Source organism: Hirundo rustica, chromosome 12 (genome assembly GCF_015227805.2).
Source record: "Hirundo rustica isolate bHirRus1 chromosome 12, bHirRus1.pri.v3, whole genome shotgun sequence".
In the NCBI taxonomy this organism is placed as follows: Eukaryota; Metazoa; Chordata; class Aves; order Passeriformes; family Hirundinidae; genus Hirundo; species Hirundo rustica.
In genome coordinates, this window is record NC_053461.1 from 7,708,910 (window position 1) to 7,729,673 (window position 20,764).

Sequence of the window (20,764 nt, forward strand, 5' to 3'; positions counted from 1 at the left end):
TCCTTTGGCCACTATTTTTGAAGTTCTAGAAAACCTCAACAGAATTGCATTGCTAGGACAGAGCTGCTTGTGCTGGGATTTGCTTCAAGAGGCTAAAAAAAGGATTGCTGAGAGGTGCCTGAGGCGTGGCAGGTGAAAGTGTGACTACCTGGTGGTCAATATCCAGGTGTGGTGTGGCCACAGGTGAATTTTCATTTATGGATGTGCTGATGGTAGAGGTGAGATCGAGGGGCAGGGCAGTAATCTGCTTTTTTACAGGCAGCACAGATGCTGTTTGAAATTCCTTCTATTCAGAGCTCCAAAGCTCATGTGGTTTAATCCTGGCCACAACCTATTGTGAGGTTTAATTGAGTTCATGTCAAAATTAGCTGCTTCCTCCATCCATGCAGACGATCTAAAAACCACACTGGTGATAATAAACCTTAAAGCACGCAGAGTAAGAGTGGGCAGGTTTCTGGACAGGTTTCTGGGCAGGTTTCTCCCTGGGCATGACCAAGGTGCGCAGAGCTAAGGGAAAATTGCTCTAAGTGCCCAGAGATGTGTCAGTGGCACTTCCCTTGGGGACAGAGACACACAGAAATAATTAACTGTGCAAAGGAATGGCCACAATGAGGGGAATTGAGCATCATCCTCCTTGGGAAGCAGATGGGAACCATCAAGGCCACCCTCCCTGCCCGCCTTGCCTGATCACAGCAGGTTTTGGCAGCAGTGCAGAAATATTTGCTGCCTGGTCCTGAAGGAGTGGTTGCTCCCTCTTGCATCCTTTGAGACTAAAGCATGGCAAAAGAGACAAAGCCTGGGCTTTTTTTTTTTCTTTTTTTTTTTTTTCCCTCGTGCACCATTTTATTCCACTTGGTCTGCTAATTTTTGGTAACAAGAAGTTCTGCCCCACATAACCCAGCTCTCCCCAGCAAGTGCAGGATTTGGGAGCTGGGTCCAAGAGAGTAGTTTGCAGCTGAAGAGTTTGAGCAGCAGCAGGGAAGAACCTCAGCTTGCAGTACCTCGGTCTGCTCAGTGCTTGCTTCTGGATTAGGAGCATAAACAAGCAAAAAAAAAACCAAACCAAACCAAACCAAAACAAAAACCAACCCCCCCCCCCCCCAAAAAAAAAAAAAAAACAAAAAACAAAAAACCACAAACAAACAAAAAACCCAAACAAACAAACAAACAAAAAAACCCAAACAAACAAACCCCAAAACCCTGCAGAATGCTATAACCATCTGAAAAACCCCCAACAAACCAGCCAAAGAACAAAACCCCTAAGAACTGTTGTTTAAGAAGCAGTGCTGGGACATGAGAGATTCCTCTGCCTGGCATATGACATGTGTGGTAGCCTATCTGGAGTGTGAAAGCAAAATAAAAGTCTGTCTGCAGCTGGTTTTGTTCATCAGGGCTGGGCTCATGCATTCTTCAGGGAAGGGCTGTTGGAAGGAGATTTCCATGGGTGCCATCCATTCTGCTGGGCTCAAGTTCTCATGATGATGCTGGCAGGGTTTCTGTGGGAAGCCAGTCTGTGGATTTGCAACATCCCCTTGTCTTTTCTGGGCTGGTTAAGATCACACTGCTTTGCCTGTTCATTGTTTTTTTAACGGCATTTGATGTGTTTGTGCATGAATTGATCACAAGTGGTTGTTCTAAGCTTTATTCTGAGCTGGAATGTTTGCTGTGTAGCACTTGGTTTGTTGTTTTTTTTTCTTCTCCATGGTATTCCTGCCCTCAAGATGGAGGGTTTGCAAACAGCTGCTGGAAACGAGAGGAAGCTCTTGGAGTGGAATCTGGGCAGCTGGAAGAGAGAGAAATGGGGTCTTTGCAGAAAGCCATAGCTCCACTGGCCTGGATGCTCTTCCAGCAGTGGACAATGCAGTTCTGTGCTTTTAGATGGTGATGGGGAGCAGAAAATGTGGACTGGTGGAAGCTGGGATGCTGTGACTTTTTTGTGTGGGAGGGGAGGGTCCTTATTTTCCCCAGGGAAGCTGAATTGGTTATTGTTCTCTCTGGAGGATGGGAATCACAAAAGAATGCTGCTTCCATTTATTCTCCTTATAGTTTTAATACAGTTCCAGCTCCTTAATGTCACCGCTGCTTCCACAAAATGTTTCCAGTCTGGAGCAGCAAATTAAAATCATTTCCATCCAATTTAAAACAAGGCTCTATATTTTGTTTGTGTGAGGTGGCAGCTTCCTAAAAATCAGAGTGAAATCCCAGCACTGGAACCACTCTGAAATACACAGAATGAATCGTGTACAGGGGTGTCTAAATTGCCTGAGAAATAAATGGGAATTTAAACCACGGTTTATTTGTAGGAGCTTTGCTTAGCAGGAGCAGGAGTTGTCTGTGCCATGTAGCAGCCAGGATTCACAGCTTTCCTGTGAGATCTACTACTCCACGAATAAAGAGTTCCTTTGTTTACAGGAGTGGAGGGGGGAGAGGCACCCCCCAGGCTGTTGTTTCTGGCTCCTGACATGTGATAGAACACGAGCGTGCCTCGGCTTGTGGGATCTCAGACTGGCATCCTCACAGGGAGGGGGGATCTTCAAGGGGAGCTGGGAGCTGACACTTTGTCATCTCTTTGCCGTGACGAGCCCTAAAAAGAGCTGCTGAAAGCGCTGGAGGATGTGGTGCAAAATAGAAATGGAGCACTGGGAGAGTTTGTATTCAGTGCTGAATTATGCGAGGTGTGGAGCGCTGTCTTGTGGGGAGCACTCGCAGGAAATGGGAATTTCTTGGCTAATAAAAAGCTTCAGGCTCTGGTCTGATGGATCTTGAAAATGGTGTTGCCATTTGTGGATGTGATTGGCAGCTGTAGCCCCTCCCCTGCCCCCATCCACATCTTTCCTTCCCTAGTCTGATACAGGCATTAGACCAAAACGTAATTAAACCTGGTATTTCTGACCCAAGGTAGGCAGTCAGTGTAGGGTTTTTAAATTTTTCTAAGGAGTCTAAGGAAGACAGACACCTCAATCCCACTCAAATGCTCATGTGTGTATTTTTGAAACATTCAGCCACAGTTTTTAACATAATCCAATGGTGATCTTTTATCAACACATTCTGCATTACATATAAATATTTGCTATGTGATATTCCCATTGCCCATATAATGTTTTAAAACAATAATGGTCCCACAAGGCTTTTTCCTCTCCATTTAATTTTACCACTTGATGGCATTTGATTTTGATTGATATCTCTTGATTATTTGATTGATAGCTTTGATTGATATCTTTGACTGATATTTGATTTTATTTGATATCTCTCTATTTCATTTTACCACTATGACCCACAAGTGCTTCCACAGCTCAAGAGAACCCAGCTTTCCTCAGCTCCCTCCTGTCTCCTGTTGAGGTAGGCAGCAAATTGCTGTGAATTGAACAAGTTCTCTCACCCTTAACAAACCTGAAGGAACAGGACACTGTGCAAATAGCACTGGTCCTGCTGAAGTGTGATGAGGTTTTTCCTTCTCAAGCAATGTGCCAACTTTGCCCTGAGTGTTGTTATCCCTTCGGGATCATTGGGAGAGTTTGATACTTGTGTTGGTAACACAACATGAAGGCCCTGTGGTTTGAAGATGGGAACGATGGAGGTGCAAAACTGGAGATATCTGAATGTATCCTCTGCTGATGGGAGGCAATTCAGCCAATGTTTACACCGGGAAGAAATGGTATTAGGAGCCTGTTTGCTCTAATAATAAATAAACAAACAAACAAGTAAATAAGTAAAGGCAGGAGGATTTATTCTGCCTTCTCTGATGGAAAGCTTCATCCACAGCAGCTGTCCCCATGGGCCTGGCTTCCCCCAGGATCTCTGGGCCACCTTTAGAGGTGATAGACATCTTCAAAATTCATGGTGCACATCACGGAAAATTTGGGAAGAGCCTCTGGAGGTCATCAGGCTCATCCAGGAGCGCTGGGTTTGGCCGTTTGTCTGCATTTGACTGGCTTATGGACAAATGGCAATAAATCAGTAATTTATGCACATCTCTCACTTTCTCTGCTTCTTCCAAGCACACAAATGTTTGTAGCTGCAGGGTGATGAAGATTGCTCTCCTTACTGTAATGACTTTATGCCATGGTGTGCTGTTTGTTTGTTTTGGTTAAAATTCGCTCCCTTTTGTGAAATTCCTTTTTCCTTCAAAGTAACACAGGCTCCCAGTGGAGGCTGAGGATATTCAGTGCTTTCCAGAGCCAAGGCCCCCTTTTGCACAATCCCTGCAGTCTGGCAGCATATTTGGAGTAGGTCCATTGCTGCTTTAGGTTGGCTTAGAGCTCAGTCATGGGGAGAACTCTTCGATCAATCTGTGCCATGCAGATAAGAACCGGGATTTTTCTGTGGAGAAATCTGACTTGTTTTTCTATTTTATTGCATTCAGAGCATACGGAATTAACTACAATGTGCATTATCCTTGAGGAGTCCCCATTGCCTGGTTAATACCTGGAAGATGAAGCTCCAGAGGAGCTGGCATGCGTTGTTCGAACACTATATTGCGCAATACAGAAAGATGTCTGTTCTTCTGGAGAACCAAGGAATTGTTTATAGTCTAATGGGCAGAAACACATTTTTATTTTGATTTCTTTGGGGAAAATGCATTTTGGAAAGGAGGTGATTAGCAAAGAATAAATAAATATGGATTAATATAAAAGACAGTGTTATTATTTCAATCCAGGCCTTGTGGCATTGGGCTCTGGTAAAAAACCAAACAAACAAACAAAAAACCCCTTTATGCCTTGGTATGAACAGGTGCAGCAATTGCTTCTGAAATGAGTCCAAGCAAGTAACATTAAGTCCTCATTTTACACCTCAGTGAATGCTGTGCAAAGAGCAGAACTTCCCAGCAGCATAAGCAGATATAATTCCATTGATAGCTTTGGCACCAGGCCTGTTCACTTAAAGCAGCAGAGTAGTATCTGCTCACGCCTCGGTAAACAAAACATATTATATTATATAGGTCAGGATTTGTTTTGGGACAGTCCTTAGCCTTTGGAATGCTTCCCTTTCCAAGGTTAATGCTGCCTTCCCCCAAAGGAACTTCTGTTCCCCCATCCTCCCGTCCCTGGGGCTGGAGGAACCACGGGGCCGGCACTGCCTCCCCTCAGCTGGGGCTTTTTGAGGCCCCAAACAATGGAAGCAGTATTTGGCTTCCAACCCTTCAGAACTTCCCTCCCAGAGTGGAGAGAGGGAAGGGCTCCCAGGACAGATGAGTGAATGCACTCCTGGGACCGGCGCCTGAGGAACACTTTCAGCTCCTTTAGAAATACGGCAGCTCCGTCAGACCACAGTGTTCCCAGCTTGAAATCCAGGGACAAAAAGGGTCAGGGAACCTTCTAGAGCCGAGTGCTGCTGTGGGGAAACAGCTCTGCTGCTGCTCAGGAGGTGCACAAGCCTCTGGGGAATTGTCTGTAATTGCTGAATAGAAAGATAATTTTGGAAAGGAGCCAGTGCAAAGATCTGCAGACTTGCGGTTGATGGGGCAGGGGGATGGTTTGGCCTCAAAGTTGTGACAGCCTCTTGTGAATGAGGAGCTGCCCTGGGATTCTCTGTGGCAGGTAAGAAATGGATCTAATATATCTAATTTACTTAATATATATACTATAGTAGATATATCTACAATATCTACTATAGCTACTATATCTAATATACATTAGGTATATTATATATAAAATCTATATAAAATATCTAATATAGATTATATATTTACATTATATATGTAATATTCTGCCCGCTCCCTACTTCTCTCCTTCCTTCTCTTCCCAACCAAGAGCCAGGGATAGTGGAGGGAATGGAAGAGAATTTTCCTCTCTATTCCCTATTCCTTTAGCTCTCCTCCAGGAGCTCTGCATGAGCAGGGCAGTGCTGCTCAGTGATCTTGCATTAGACTCAGCACTTTTTTTCAGAAATGTTGGTGCTGAATATTATCGTCTTTGTTTTATTTTAAAAATTCATCAAAGTAAGATTGTGTTTTAAATATTCCAGTGTTCCCAGTCACAGCACCCAGAAAATTCAGTGTTCAGTGGGGTTCTCTCCATTTCTGTGAAACTTGGAACCAGTTTGGAACACTTCAGCTTTTTTTTTGTTGTTGTTTTGCTTTTTTTAATGGAAGCATTTGTAGTGAGGCAAATAAAAAAGACATTTTCAATGATGGACCCATCTCCTCCCTGGCAGGTTTCACATGGAAGCATGGCTCAAAGTTTTCCTCTTGCTATTCATCTGTGTTAAACTTCTGGGGTGTTACCTTAATTTCAAGCACCAATCTCACCGGTTTAAAGCAAAACTCATCCATTTTAGTATAAAGAAAAAAAAGAAGCTGCAGAGCTACATTTAAAGAGGGAGAGCACGTAATTCTCATCAAGTGTTGATTAAAGTCTTGAATAAAACACATTTTTCCTGTGTTGTCACTGCTGTAGATTGTTAATAAAAAGAAACGTAAAGCTCAGCTGTGCTCTCCTGGAGCTGGAGAAGGCAGCAGTTATTTGCTTCCCATTAAGTAGGTGACATTCCCAGATAGATGGCCTAGAAAATTGCTTCCAGAGAGTGAGAAAAATTAGTTCAGGAGGGTTACTGAGCATCCATCTCTCTGCTTTGCTACAAATTGCTGGGTACCTGGCAGCACATGGCACTGTGACAAGTGTTCAGCCTGGAGGGTGGTGGCAGAAGAGGAGATGCTCCAAACACCTCTTTCACATTCTATCTGAGCTCACAGAGCTGGCCTGCAGAATTCCCGTGTTTAGGGCTTTCTGTAGACATTGATAAGCTGAGCAAGGATATTCCATTGGAGTACAATAAATATGGTGCCTCATCATAATGCTGGGCTTGGGTTGCTGGGTTTTTTTAAGTGTTTTGATAGCATATTGTGCTCACTTTCAAATTGTATGAATTAAGTGGACTCTAAGATGTAGGATGGAAAGATATTTGGTGTTTGTAGGGATTTCTGCAGCAGTTTTCATGTGTGGTGAGGTATCTTTCTTACCTAGAGGAAGCTGTTTTGCAATTGGCTCTTTGCAAATCAAATTTTTTTGGTTTAATTTTGCCCCTAAATATGACAGTACACCTTACAAAACCAGTGCAAGGGGGAATAAATCTGAATTCATTACCCCAAACCACATTTCACTCCCCTTCAGATCTGTTTATCAGTGTTTGGCACTGCCACCCATGTGGCTCTCCCTTCAGCCAAGGCTTGGAAAGTTTTAAATAGGAAGTAACTGAACACTCCCAAGCTGCTGCTGTAGGGAGTGAGGGAAATGAGGTTTCGTGTGCCATTTGTATTCCCCCTGGGCTTCTGACCAGCATTTCAAAGAGAAAGTGAGGAAGAGATTTCCTCCTGTGGCTCCTATTGAGACCAGCTATTGTGAAGGGATTGTGGGAGCTGAAAAGGAACACAAAAATACCTGTAAGGACAGATCCATGAGAAAAATAAGGCTTATAATTATGGTGCTTGTTATGAAATTTGTTCTCTGATTTAAGAGCTTCCTGGAACCTGGGACTGACTCCCAGTCACATCTGGGATGGAATTCATCAGCTGTTTGCTAGGGAAGAGATGCTACAGGTCCACAGAATGCAATTACAAAGCTGACACTTGGCCCGGACTCTGGATTTACTTTTCAGAAAGTGCCAAGGCATCTTTCACAGTCCCAGATCACGACTCCCACCTTTTGGACGGGGCACGAGGAGGGTTTTATTGGGCAAATACGGCTGCAGAAATAATTTGCCCGGTGTATAAATACCATCTGCATGTGGTTGTGTTCCTCGGGAGAAGAAGGGGAGCCAGCTGAGCTGCCAAGCAGCCAAGATAAATCATATCTGGAAAAGAAAAGTATTGGTTGCAGGAGGACAGAGGTAATTGGGACCATATGTTATTCCAAGCTTTTCCTCAACTGAGCAGTCATGTATTACAGTGCAAAAAGCTGAAACTGCTCCACACTCGCCCCTGAGTTATTTTTTATGTTCAGCAGTGGCCTTGAGTTCTTTGGCGCTGTGAAAATCCAAAAATCTTGGTTGGTCCCTCAGCAGGAGCCAGTGGCTAAGCTGGAGAAACGAGAGCCAGAGGTGAACTCAGAGCACCGGGGAGCAAACAGTGCCTTGGGTATTGACATCAAATAGCTGGATAAGATTTAGGAAGGATGGGAAAAAGGAGTTTCCTCCAGTTCTATGGGAAGGAATGCTGCTCCAAGATCTCTGGAAAGAGAATCGTGTGGAATGGGACTAGAGGCAGAAAAGAGAAATGCCAGAGGTGGCACAGAGTGTGTGGTGCATGTGAGGGACTGTTCAGCTGTGCTGCAGAGAACACATTTGTTCCAGACAGTTACTTGAGAAGGCTTTTAGCAGGAAGAAGGGGATGTTCAAATATTTGCAAGTGTTCAGATTATTCTATGTAAATTTGACCTCTCGCTTTCTGAAGGCCGATGGAGCAGGACTTTGCAAGGCCCAGGACGCACATTAGCAGTGAGCAGCATCCAAATGACATTTCAAGCACTAAATACAGCAACTTCCTCTCCTCTTATATCCCATCTGTCATTGTTCTGTCTGTCTGGCTAATTTACTGGAGTCCTGTCATGTGACAGTTTATCTATCCTCATCACAGACTTATTTCATATATCTGAGATCTCCAGTTTGGCTGAGGGAAGGGATATTGCTGCAGTGCAATTCTCCACTCATCTGAGAGATAAGCTACCAAAATCTCACTGTGCTCCTCTGGAGCAGTGTGGTAGTAGCCCAAATAAGTTCTTGACCCAGTGCCTTATCATTAGAAGCCACAATTCATCCATCTTCCTGATTTAAAAACAAAGTCTGCTGTTGTGGGGGATCAGTATTGTTAATGCTGCACCTGTCCTGGTAAAATGTTCTAGGATGGTAACTGCACGTGTGGTGCAAATTTACTTTTGCTCTCCTTCCCTACATCATTGTTGCTGTTGTGTCATCACTGCTTCTTGTGCATTTTCTCTGCTTGGCTTCAAAAAATGAGAACCACAAGGGCCTGGCATGATCCTTCCAGTCTGGAGAGCATGGCCAGGCTGTGAGCTGGCTGGGGAGAAGGAGTTGTTTGTGCTGCATTATCCACTTGGCAAAAAATGCAACAGATGCTGCTCCTCTTTGGCTGGAGATCTTCCCAAATCCAGCAAGAATCAAGGCAGCACCTTTGGGGCAGAACCAACAGGTGAATAATGATATTCAGGACTGGAAATGCATAATCCAAGGGATTTCCCGCACCACAAAGCACAAACTCGTACCCCAGCATAAAGCCACCCTGGCTGTGCTATCCCAGCACAGAGGGGGTGTCTCTGGATGTGTCTCTGCCCCCCAGTACTAATCCTGCTCCCCTTTTTCCATCACTTCATTTCTCAACATCAAGGGAGGTGAAGAATTACCATCCCAGCTGCCCCAGCGAGGAGTTCATCCTCTCCTCTGTGATGTGTTTTAAATTGTGAAGGGGAAGCAGGGGAGCAGTGGAAGCAGAGTCTCAGCATTGTCTGTTCTTGGAGGCTTGTATCAGCAATGGGGGGTTTCTCTGCTGAGAGACCCACCTTTCCCTCTCCCTGGCTGCTGGAACATGACTGCCTGTGGGAGCCTTCTCATGCTGCTCTCCCTGAGCTGCTCTTTGTGCCTGCCTTTGCCAGGGTTTCTCAGACCTCTCACACAGGTTGAGTTTGCTGATGGAAACTCTGCCTGGGAGCATTCAGAGTGTGGCTGGCAGTGGCTTTTGCATTGTAAATAATGAACATTTCCCAGGACAAAGTTTGGGGAAAGTGGATGGAGGTGAAGTTTTTGGTTGAGAGAAAGAGTGTGGGGTTTTTGGTTTTTTTTTCCTTCTCTGCTTTTCCAGAGCACTGCACTGCCTAAGTGGAAGATATAATGGCTGTATGAATTGCTATTTAATCAGGGATGGTAATTAAGTCTTAGCTCTTTAATGCTTTCATGGGAGAGCTGTATATGATTTGCAGTGGCTGGAATTGCAGTTGCAGGCAATTAAGCTCCTCTTGGCTTCGTAGAACCTGAAAGTGCAATTTTCTGAGGGATATTCAGTGCTCGGAGGGATTCTGTCACCTTTAACACTTCCCTTGGACTAAGGGTAGGAGATGTTTGGAAAAGGAAATATTCTAAAGCAGTGAGGCAATGAAACAGTGCAATAATTTCAAGTTCTAAGCAGCCTTTTTTGAGTGTATAATTACAGCAGTACATCCACTTTTACGGCACAGTTAATATAATTGAAGGTTAAATATAAAGCCCATTGGAAAAAGAAATTTCACTTGTTTTTTCACCTGTCTTGTTTTATACTGAAATCAAAAAAGGTTTGGAGCTGGGGCTGTCTGCTGCCTTATGACATGGCAGCAGAGAATTCCCACTTCTGAACCTGAGCAACCCTTTCTAAACAAACTGATCCCACCAGCAAGTGAATGGAGACATTTAAGAAGTGGGACAAAATGTGTGGAACGTTTGTGCAGCTTGTGAAGTATAGTCAAAACCAGCCCTGGGGCTAAACTTTCAACAGAGAGCATGCAGGTCTGTTTGTGATTAAGAACAGGCTGGGATTTTTAGGGTTTGAGGGGTTTTAGCCCACCAAATGTTGTATTTTGGTACCTAAGATCAGTGATACAGTGTAGTGGTCACCTTAATTTTTGATCCTCTGGGAGCTAGTTCAGTAAGCATGTCAGAGCGTGGCATCCAAAAATTGCCATTTCTGCACGGCTAAAGGAACAGGAGGGAGAAGAAAAATGAAGAAAAACATTCATATCTCTCTTTCTTGATCGGAATACTTCTTGGAAAAGCAGTCTGCCCTTCAGAGAAGGGTAATTCAGAGACATTTCAGACACTTGAGTCCTGAGAAAGAGAGCTCAAGATCGATCTTTTAGATTAAAATTGTGGTCCACAATCACAGCTCCTGTGATTGGAGGGGTGTTGATTTTGCCTTTGGCAGAGCCCCCTCTCTCTCCCCATTTCTGCTGTGGCAGCCCCTTCTCAGCAGAGCAGATGGAAGCGGAGAGGCGAGGGACGGGAGCCGCGATGTCCTCACCAGGAGTGCCACATCTCCCCGAGCAAAGCTCGGTCTTTGCCTGCTCCCTGTGGGTCGGGCAGGTTCCCTTTGCTCAGTGTGTTCCTGCCCTGCTCTGTCATTTTCCAGCTGGGTTGAACATTCCAGAGCTGTATTCTTCCCACCGCAGCCCCGCCGTGATGAACTGGCAGACACTGACGGAGGGAGCAGATCCCACAGAGCGCGGCCGTGCAGACGGGGCTGAAATCCCCTGTGCCGGCCTAGCCAAGCAGATCTCCCAGCTCATCAAGTCAGCTGGGCCACTGGAAATGCTCCAGTGGGTAACTCGATGAGCTTGTTCAACAGGGCTGCCTGTGGCAGCTGAGCTGGCGTTTTCAGAGCCTTTTTAACTGCCTGGCTGCTGGAACGCTCTGCTTGGTGCTGGTTCTGTGGGACCTGGGATATTTCCACCAGCACTCAGGGCTTCCTTTGTGAAGAGTTTGAAGTGGCACCACCTTGCCTTCAGTCTACCCTGAAGCGTTTTCAACCAAAGTCAATTGAGTATTTTCAATCAAAGTATTTTCAATCAAACATGTAAAATAAAATGTAGAAAAGCAGAAATGGTGGTTGATAAAGGGAGGCTCTTTTTGCTTTGCATTTTAAACCTGTGTTGGAGCTGGGATTAGTCATGTCCCTCCAGGTTTATACTCTGCAAAGCTTTTCTATGCACTAGTTTGATTTTTTAGCTTTTTTCTATGCACTCATTTGATTATTTTAGCCTGCTCTTCTTTTGATCCGACCCCCCAGGCGAAGAGGGAAGTTGTTTATGGCACAGATAGTCAGACTTTAGATGCTAAAGTCTCCCCAAGGAGCTGGATACCCAATCGCTGCTGCAATGCTCATTCCAAAGTGTGGGAATTGCTAAGACAAATCCCTTGGACACTGCAAGTTGCACTCTGATTTTGAGAGGGGAGGAGGACAGGCATTGTCAGCTTCTCTTTTGAAGTTTATGGTGACTTTTGGAAACTTGAACGTTCTCCTCCAAAGGAGCTCTGTGAGGGAAGAGGCTGCCCTTGGAGGTGTTTGCAGCCACCTGACCCTCCACAGCCAGTTGGGTGGGGAAAACTTGGTGGGAATGTGGAAAACTTTGTGCTCTAGTCAGACCTGCTTTTCCTGAAGAGGACCAGGTTCCTGTTTCAGCTTAATCAGTTCCTGTCGGATGGCTGTGGCCATTTCACCTTTCTTTTTGGTTTTTCTGCCTTTGCTGTAAAACAGACAAATGTTCCTCGATTGATTTTTGCCCTCTGAAAGCTGCTCTTTGTGACACCCTGGCAGGAAGGAATTGCTGCTGCTGAGAGAACTCACGAGCATCTTGCAAGGTCAATACTCGCCTAGTTTGTTCCAGTGTGAAAACACACGTTTTTCTAAGATCTGCTCCATGGATTTACCTGGAGATCTGCTGCTGGTTGGAAAGATTTTCTGGGCAGTCCTGAGGTGCTGATGGAAGTGGAATGCATCAATCCCAAAGAAGCCCCTGTGGTGGGATAAAGTGAAACTCGTGAAGGGAAAATCATGGAGTGGAACATGTGCTACGGCATGGCAGCAAAGGAAAAGTTGCTAATCCATCCTAAACATCACTGCATGCCTGCTGATAAATAACATTCCTCATCTATTACCCCAAAGCAGCTGAGAAGACACATTCTCCTGATTGTCCAAAAAAAAAAAACACCACAATTTCCAGGCTGTTTTCTTAAATAAATTAATTTGTTGTTGCATCTGTGATGGCCTGAGGGCTCTCTTCTCACATGTCCACTGGAGAAACTCTGGCACAGGAATCTAATTTGGGCTCACTGAGATTAGGGGTCATTTGCAGCACCTGAATGGCAGGAGTGTGGTCCGTGGTCTATTTGTACATTCCTTTTTCCCAGTGAGGATCGTCTCTGCCAGCTCAGGGTCACAAGCAGATTTCAGAGGTGGTTAAAGGCAGGATTTCCAAATGTGCTTCAGGAAACTGAATTTTTGCTGATTATCATCTACAGATCTGGCCCAAAGCAACGTCAACAGAGAGAACTGAATGTTGCTATTGGGTGACACTGGGTTTTTGTTTATTTTCGTACATGTGTCCTTTACTCCTAGTTGGAATTTAGGGAGCTTGAGAAATTTTAAGGAGAAACACTAAGAAATGTAATTTCTTGGGTAGATCTGAAGCACTGATTGAGAACTAGGGGGTTTATTGCTCTTCCTGTTGTGCTGCCTCAACCCAAAAGTTGGTCCAGCTGGAGTTCTTGGAGAAGCCCAGCTGGGAGAAGGTTTGATCTGTGTTTTTATTGCTGCAATTTCATTAATAGTAGAGCTGCTGTCCAGGAAGAGACTGAATTCCTGAACCAGAAATGTGCTCAGGCTTTAAATGCTTCACTTGCAAGGTGGTTTTGTTTACCCTGAGAATGTGTTCCCCACCATAGCTGCTGTTTCAGATACTTTAATGTTGGTTTTATATCTGCTCACAGTCATTAGCTTGCAAATGATGATTGAATTAGCAAATTGGATTCTTTCACCCTTGGCAAGTGCCACAAACCTTGCAATTGGAAGGCTGTGAAAGTCTGAGGGAGAGGAAGAGCAGTTCCCAAAAAAGGGGGGATGGGAAGGAAAAGCACCAAACCAAATTATTTGCTGCAGCAAATAAGGTTTTAACTGATGTAACTAAGTGCATACAACTGGGTTGGGCTTTTTTTTTTTTCTTTCTATAGAGTCAAATGAGATTAAAGTGGTATCAGTGTGAATGTTCAAATCCTCCAGTGTGGATCTGGAAAAATGTTTCCTGATATGCTCTCTCAGGGCAGGCAGATGAAAATAAAGCTGTCAGTCCTGCAGATTGCTGCAGACTCATCCATTTTGAGAGCAAGGCAAGCACTGTGTGCACTCTTACCTGATATGAAAACGCATTTTTCCTCCTTAAGCTTCTTGCTGATGAACTGTGCACCTCTGGAAAAAAAGGCAAGCTTAACTTAATCTCCTCCAGGGGAAGAGAAAATCACATTCCCATGTGTCATATATTTGCTCAAGTGGTTTATTATTCAAACAAATGGTGTGGGGGAAGGTAACATCCTACTTTGCCTCCTAGAAGAAAGTGTTTACCCCCTAAGGCTTTACACTGAAAAATATGCCCCAGAGATCAGGGAAAATGTGTTTTGTCGAGGCTGAGAGTAAATAATACAATTTCTGCCTTTGAATGAGTAGCTGTCCCCTTAGAACAGAGATGGTCAGTGGGCTCAAAGGGAGGATTTAACGCTGAAGGTTTAACACTTTGGACAAGACCTTCCATGTTTTCCATGGCTCCCCAAGAACCTCTGCTATCCTCAGAACATTTGCCTGGCCCTTGCCAGGAACACACCTGGCAGTGAACTTTCCCAAGTGTCTTGTTCCATCTGGGACCTGTAGCTGTTCTCCTTCTCCTGCTTGCTGCTCTGGGCTCCTGATCAGTTATCCCAGGTGATTCTGTTCCAGTGTGGCCTCAGCATCCCTGACAGAGGAGTTCCAGAAGTCCCAGCACTTCTTCTGGGGCACAGACTGAGGGGAAAATTGTCACAGATGTTGACAGTGGCTCTCAAGTTGTTGCATTTTATCTTCTTTTGCCAGGGTCAGGATTAAATGCTCGAAATATATTTCTTGTGCGGACTCAGATGTTTTTTAATTCTTATCAGTATCACAGTCTCACAAACCAGGAGTTCTACAGCACTTCAAGCTAACAAAGTAAAAATGGCCCCCATCTCTCACTCTACAGGGCCTTTTAAGGATAAACTGTCCAATTAAGAAATGACACCTAAATTATTTTGATTTTTAACCCAATAGCCAAACACCCGTGGCCCACAATGTGGATTTTTCTACCCAGTTACAAAATCCCACCCAGACCCATGAAGGAGAAGGTGAAAAAGAAGGACTAAACCTCCATCTTGCTTTATGTATATATTACTATATTCTAAACCCTTAAACTCTGAGTTTTGCACCCTGTGATATCACACACTTCTATTCAAACTCCACACCCACAATCCCAGTGCTGTCACTCAATTTTGGGAGCCTTCTCCACGGCCTCAGGTCAATGCAGTGTTTGCTTGGGGGTCAGAGCCTGGCAGCACAGAAAGCCTGGAATTCTCAGTGCCCAGGGTTCCAACAACTTCCTGCCATAAGCCTGTGAGAACTCAGGAGAAGGTTTGCATCTCCTAAAGGCCAATTAGTTCCAGGAAGTTGATCCGAGGTGCTGCTGAGTTGTTGTTCCGGGAATTAGGGTTGGGATTCATGGCTCCAAAGTCCCCCTAAACGTGTTTGTGTTCCGTTCAGAGCAATGCCAGCGTTTTAGAACAGACTCTGAGCCCAAAGCTTGTCTTTGAGGGAGGCTGGAAATCCTCAGGGACAGGCGTGAAGCCTTGCCCTGCTGGCATTGTCATGCAATTGAGCCATCAGCCAAAATCAGCAAGGACCGCTTTTCCTGCATTGACCACTGGCAAAATGCTCAATTTTCTCTTAAGATTTTGCTTTTATTATTTTTATATTTCCTTTTTTTTTTTTTTTCCAACTGAAAAGAAAGCAAATTGTTCTATTTATCTCCTACCTTCAGAGTGAGTGGCCTGATTGTTTGTCCTTATCACTTCAAGCCAGAAAGTTTTATAGATTTGCAAAGCACCTCGATATTGCAGCTTCAAATTCCTAATTTGGCAGGAGGGGTGAGGGGGAAAGAATTTCTTGTTTCCATTTAAACCGCTTTTAGTTCAGACTGAAATCCCATTTAAACCTGGAGGTTTGGATTGAAGTTTGAGGATCAAAGAAAACAGAACAGATAGAAAACGTGGCTTTAGCTTGGAGCTATGTCTGAAAAGGGTAACCTCAGACTCAGGGCTTCTCTTCTCTCTACTGCACCCCCTCCAAAATGCTCTGATTTTTCCAATTTCTCCTGCCGACAGTCTTAACTGCATTAACATGTGCATGTGCCTGCAGCCTTTTTCTCTTTGCTTTGCTCTGTATGATAACTGCATGTAAGAATCACAAATGTAAAGTCTTTTCTTATTCAGAAAAGAGGGCCTTTTTAAAAGAAGCCACGAGCTAAAACGTAGAGGAAGCCCCAAAATTAGAATCCCTTGGATTAGCAGTGTTGGCAGCTGCTGTTGCCAGTGGAGAGGCTTTGTAAAACAGGAAACAGCAACTGCCAGAGCTGCCTCCTCTCCACCAGGCTCGGGGAGTGCAGGCCTTGAGTTGGGCTCAAATTAGACAAGGAGTTTTGTGGGAGTTGTGGAGGGAAAAAAAAAATTACAATGAAATGATAAAAACTGCAAGAAGCTCAACTTGTGCAAAGGTGGCACAGCCAGCCTCCTAAAAAAGGGGATAATTCTGTTTGTCAAAATGTGTTTCTGGCCCTCACTCTGATGTTGGAGCTCCGTGGATCCTGCCTGGTGGGTGAGTTTGGGAGCTGCAGACAACTTCCCCCTCTGGATGTCACCCAAAGTGACTTGCCCAGTCACACAAGCAAAATCTGATCTCAGATGTGCCAAGATGTCATCCCCTGAACAATAACTCGGCCCTGGCATTTTCAGGCAGCGTTTTCAGGTTTAAGAGAAACTCAAATAACCCCAAAATCTAAAGCACTCACTGGAGGTGGCAGGAGAAACACAAAAGAGACAACAAGGAAAAAAAAACAAAAACAAAAACAAAAACAAAACAAAACAAAAAACAAACAAACAAAAAAAGTTGTATTTTGTGGGCCAGATTCTGTTGGTTTTTTTAATGATTTTGAAACTCTACTTGAGTTTGAATTGATCCTTAAAGCTCTAATTTTCCTTCAGCATCACTTTGCAGAAATTTGGAGATCCATTTCAAGACAGTGTCTGATCTAAATTTGGCCTAATTGGGCATTGGAAATTATGTGGGAAATAAGAAGCTGAAGAACACCAAGAATTTCATGAAAATCTGTATGTTTGGGTCAGATTCTGTGAATTTTGGCCTTGGAATCTTGGTCAAAGCATTCAGTATTGCCTTGGCTTCTGCTCCCCATCAACATTGGGCTCTGACACCAAACCGGAGGCATCCACAGGCTGCTGATCAATAGCCAATGTTTCCTTTGAACACCAGAAAATCAGGCTGGAATGGTGTTCTTTCTGCTGTATTCTGACATGTGGTTCTACCTACTCTCACCCAAAACCATAACACTTAAAAAAAAAAAAAAAAAAAAAAAAAGAAGAAGAAGAAGAAAAAGACACAGTAACAGACAGATGGGAGCTGCCTCCAGTCCTCAAACAAACCAAAATCCTGGGGGACTCAAGCAGCACCTACAGAAGGCAGAGCAGAGCGTTTGATACCGTGTTTGCACATCGTGTTTTCACCAAAGGAAACATTTTACTTTGGGGACCTTGCACCTCCAGATAATTTAGGCAGTGTGTTGGTTCTCACAGGCTTCCAAAAGCACTGGTGACCCCTCGTGATGAGTGCCCGGGCCTAGCTCTGGCAGATTTAGGCACAGGCAGAGCAGATTCAGGGCAGCAGGAACACCTTCTCCATCTCTTTTCTCTCATGGAACACCGCCTGCCGGCAAGTTTGGCTCTGGCGTGCCAGGGCACACTCTTCTTTGGGAGGAGAAATGGCACAGAGCTTAGAGATTAATAAAAAATTAAATAACAAACACCACCCCCAGTTACTTACACTGAGATTTTTTTTTTTTTTTTTTTTTCCCCAGAGACCGTGATCCTTGCTGGAGCTTTTATGTGCTTTTATTTGCCTTTATTTGCTTCCACGAGGCAAAAAGTCTTTCATATTTAGTCATTTGTACATGCTGGAGATGAAAAGAGGCCGTTAGGAGAGGGTAGCTGTGTTATTATTGAAGGTTAAGGGATTGCACAGGCACGCAAAGAAACTCTGCTCTAAATTCTGCTCCAGCCTCCTGCTTGGGCAAATTACTTTGCCTTTCTGAGCACTTGCTGCTCCCTTTTTCTGTGCTGGCTTCCTGCATTGGTGTGTCTCCAAGGACGGGCTTTGTGCAGCTCCCTGGGCCAGCAGGAGCTCAATGCCCCTAAGCCAGGAAGTCAGAACTGCCCAACTCCTGCCCACAGCAGATCCCCGGGCCACAAATTCCAAAAACACCAGAAAAAAAAAGAGGTGCAAAACAGCAGGAGAAAGGGGTGGGTGGGCTCTTCTTCACCCTCATCTCCTCCCAGGCTAGAGGACGGGAGAAGGGAAGCAAATCTTGCGATTGGTGGTACCCAGGAGTGAGAACCTTTAATTTCTGCAGTTCAGCACAGGATCTAGTGCTCCACTAAGATTGGATTTGGATTTGCTTCTGTGGCCAGGATGGACCAGAAATGTTGAGTTGTTTCCTGGGTGTCAGCAGAGGGATAATGGACCCTGTTGTAACATCAACCCCAATATTGACTGGCACCAGTTGTGCCTTTTTGGAGCCTCTCTGTGTTGCATTTTCTACCTTGCAAACCAGTGTGGGCTCTCAGAGAAGGCCTTGGGGTCTGCACAACAGCAATTAACACCAATTAGGGCTAGAGAATGACACCCAATTGATGTAAAGACCAACAAGCAAACCCATTTTTATGCAGCAGTAACTTGTGTTATCACCCTGCACCATTAAACTTCAGATGGATGGGAGTACAACCAAGAGTCCAAAAAAATATGGGAATGCTGTCCTTGCTTTTCCAAAGCACATCCTATTTACAGTGTGGGAGATAGAAGGGAATGTGTGGTTGCAGTTGATGGTGATTATTATATTTTATTATACTTATTAACTCTTAATATATTTATTTTTATTTATTTATTATTGGTTATATTTATTACATTTAATCAGTCCAGAAACTAAAAATAGAAATAGTGACAAGGACTTTATTGCAAAGGAATACAACAGTACAAACAGCAAAGGGAACACCATTCCAGAAGGTGGGAATCACCAAAACACACAGGTACCCTAGAGCCATTTGGTTCTGTTGTAAATTGCTGGAAATTCTATCTGAAGTTGGGCCCAAAATGTTGTGGTGTGTAAATATAAAGTAGTAGGAGCAGATGGTGCTAATGTGGGCTGAGGAAAAATACACTCAAAATAGTTTATGGCCACGCCCGGCCTTGCTAGAGCTGCTGGGGTTGATTAGGAATTGGTGTTAATCACTGTAAAGTCTTTGGAAGGGACTGATTATCAATCAATTTTGATATAATTCCATGATGAGTGGAAAAAGCTTCTCCTTCCAGCATCTATTGTCTGTCCTAAACAAAAATCTTACAGGGTCAATGAAGGGAATATCACTGCATGTTGACAGGAAAACACTGCAGATTTTGCAAGGAGCCTCATGCAGACTCCCAAGATTGTCAGGATTATTTTGCACTTGTGGTTTAAGTGTGTTTTGCTGTATCCTCATCCTGATGTTAACAAAAAGAACAAAATCCATTGTCTTTCAGAAATAACCTTGCTGCGGCCTATGTGGCCATCGCTTTTCATTGTCTTTCAGAAATAACCTTGCTGCGGCCTATGTGGCCATCGCTTTTCATAATTTTGCATATTGCATTTCTTTTTTGTTTCTCTTTAATTTTAGTGTGGTTTTTCCTTTAATTTTACTGTGCTTTTTTCAGACTAATTATGGAATCCCTTATCATTGCACAACTACACATTTGCCAGTAAATTCTTTAGAAACATGAAACTTTGGGGTTTTTGAGTGATTAATATTTATTTAAGGCTCTAACCAGGATGTGTTCTTGATAGCAACGCTGTATAAGAGACAAGCTCTCTCTGCAGGTTAGACCCTTGTATCTTTACGTCAGGAATTCCATACCAGGAGAGCTATGGAAAGTTATAAATCTGATCACTGAACTGAAGCTGGACTTGGGGAGTAAATACCTATTCTTTGGGCTCTAAATTGCACAGGTGTCTCCTCAGGAAACTCTGTGTGCTACAGAAATTTGGGCAGCTCCTGGTCACGTTTTGTGGCTTTTGGGTTTCCTCTTCATTTCTGGAGTGCTGAGTTATCCTCGCACGTGAAGACTGGAAAACTACAAAGCAGCTGCTTTTCCTTCTGGGTGGTGGTGGGCCTGTCTCCAAGCCATGGTTAAATAGGGCATCCTTATGATTTCTTTGGATCCTTGTGGCAATTTGTGCATCCCATGAGAGACAGAGAAGTGCTATAGGAAGGATGGTACCCTTTAAGGAGAGGCAAGACAGGCTATTTTTAGGAGACTATATCCTTTCTTCCCTTCACGTGCAGACTCTGCTGTGTGGCTAGAGAGGATATTTGTTTCCTTAGGGGTGGCCAGAACTGGGAGCAAGCAGATGAGCTTTCATGACGTGTCTTAGAGCATGGAAGGAAATTGTCTGGCAGGAAGGGTCCTGAGGGTGTTGGGGACAGCAGCTGGACACCAGGCCAGGTGTGCCCAGGTGGGCTGGGTCAGGAATGGAGGGGCCACAGGACAATGGCAGGGATTGTCCCCATCCCACAGGAATGGCCCCCTGTAGCCATTGATGGTCCGCATCAATGCAAAATTTGTTTCCAAAATTATTTTCTGGCTACAGCATGGTTCTGCCATCCAGCTTGAACTGTGCACACACCTGCATGATCACATAAAATAAATGAAACAAGGAATTAATTTGGACCCTAAGCCAGCAGAAGCAGCAGGCAGTAGGGAAGGTTATAATTTATATTGTCCAAGTTGTTCCAATTCCTCCTTTCTGGCCTGTGACATCTGCCTCAAAGTGGAGCCTTTCCTGCTTTTAGTGTGTCCTGTGTGGAGAAGGGCAAAGATGCCTTGGAACTGTTGGGGTTTTGATCAGGAGAGAATTAATTG

At 44.3% G+C, this 20,764-nt stretch overlaps 1 protein-coding gene across 2 annotated transcripts in view; it reads left to right on the plus strand.

The window, feature by feature from the left end:
- Positions 1–20,764, plus strand: part of SLC6A1 (solute carrier family 6 member 1) — a 57,547-nt gene that overhangs the window by 12,369 nt on the left and 24,414 nt on the right. Inside the window, exon 1 of one of the 2 annotated variants that reach the window (XM_040076371.2) lies at positions 5,199–5,537. The exons of the other annotated variant lie outside the window; for it this stretch is intronic. The gene's annotated coding sequence lies outside the window, so the exon portion shown is untranslated. Of the gene's footprint in view, positions 1–5,198; positions 5,538–20,764 lie in introns of those variants that run through there. 2 annotated transcript variants of the gene reach the window in all.